Below are 1,923 nucleotides of genomic sequence, written 5' to 3' on the forward strand. Positions count from 1 at the left end.
GTATTTACCCACAAGAAATATGAGCCATAACACAATTAGATATATGCACAACAGTGTTCATAGCAACACTATTTACAATAGCAAAAAGATGGAGCCAGCCAAAGTACCCATCGATTGAAGAATGGATAAACAAACTCTGGTACGTACACACAATGGAATAATTTGCTACCTTGAAGAATAACAAGGAAGCTGCAAGCCACCTCATAACATGAATGAAACTTTAGAACATTATTTTGAGTGAAATTAGTCATTCACTAAATGAGAAATACTGCATAGGACCACAACTATAAAAGACTAAGAAAAAGAACCCTTACTATAGTGGGGGGGGGGCAGTCTTTGCTGGTTGCTGGGATGTGGGAGGGGAGGAGAGGGGAGGGAGGGGAATGTGGAGCGCAGGGCAGGGAATAGACACAGGAGAGTTTGGGTGCTGGGGAGGGGGACAATATAAAAAAGGAGGAGGGGAATGGAAGAACAAAGTGGATGGGAGAACAATTAGGTTTGCATGGGCTAAGTGGAACAGAGGTAAAGAGTGATGCATCCACAAGCTTGGAACAACAGGGCTCTGGGATACAGAGACTGAGAAATTGTTGGAATGGGGAAAAGGGATGAAATAATGTTAATATGCTTGGTCATCTTTTGAATCTTGGTTTCCCTTGTATACCATTACAAAATAGACACTGGAAGGGGAGAAAAAGGAATAACCAGAAATATCACCATAGAATGCTTGTAAGTCCGTCTTTAGCCTATAACTGATTGGAATACCTAAAATGGGACTACAACGTGTCCAGTGAAGAAGGCTTCCTTCGGAACCTCTGCATTATATAAGACTATATGTGGAATACTGAACAGCATCCAGAAATCATCAGAGGTGGGAAATTTCCACTTGAAAGATGGGCATACCAGCCTGAAGCTGCTAGAAGAATAAAATATACTTCTTGAAAGAAAGACCAACAGGAAAAATACAAAACAATACAAGTAGACCAACTATTTACTAGAAGAATAAGTAAGTTGCTCACCCAGGAGACATCAAGGCAAGAGATTGAGTCCCCTCAGAGCAAACCCCCTTCCAAGACTAAGACTAATTGGGAATACATGCTCTAATTGGTGACCATGTTCATCACTGATAGGGGGAATTGAGGGGAAAACAGCAATGAAGTTGTGAGCTAAGTCCTACAATATTAAATAGACTCCTGTGAACCCGGGTGGAGACCTGGCTGGCCAGCAGTGTGGCAAGACCTGGGGACTCTTGGGCCCAGAGTCAGTGACAAAGCCACAGAGGACTAGAGTGAAAAGTGAAGCGTCCTGCTGATAAGACAAGAGGGCATATGAATAAGAACACACACACTTACAGATAATACCCGTTTGACCTGGCGTCAAGACTGGATGACCAGAGCTCAACTAGAAGAAGAAAGAAGAGGAACAAAAAAGTAATCTGATACAATTTGATGAACTTGACCCACACCTATGGATTCAGTAGCTCAAAACAAGGGGCAAATCTTTACAACGAGGATAATTCCCACCCCTTCCATACACAGAGTAGACAGGGTTGAGCAACTTGGACATTGGCTACCCATAGGGATGAGCAACTTGGACATTGGCAACCCAAAGTGGGAGGGCAGCAAAGGCAAGAAGTGACTTTCTTACAAGCTTTCAAGAGGGAACCTAGATCCAGAGGACATGGAGGAAGGCAGGATCTCCACTGAGTTGTATCCAATCTGTCTAGGTGGGGCTGATGAAAGGAGATACGGATAGGTCTCTTTTGATACAATAGTGAATAATTGTTATCAGACCTGATTGTGAGGGTTGGAAATGTAAAGGCAGACATTTTGTAGCAAGGAGAGGAATGATTGACTTTGCAGTGCATGAGTGGAGGTCCCTAGAACCATCACAGGAGAAGAGCGGAGAGCGGGACCCTACTGAGAG

This window comes from Chrysochloris asiatica, unplaced genomic scaffold (assembly GCF_000296735.1).
Source record: "Chrysochloris asiatica unplaced genomic scaffold, ChrAsi1.0 scaffold00652, whole genome shotgun sequence".
NCBI lineage: Eukaryota > Metazoa > Chordata > Mammalia > Afrosoricida > Chrysochloridae > Chrysochloris > Chrysochloris asiatica.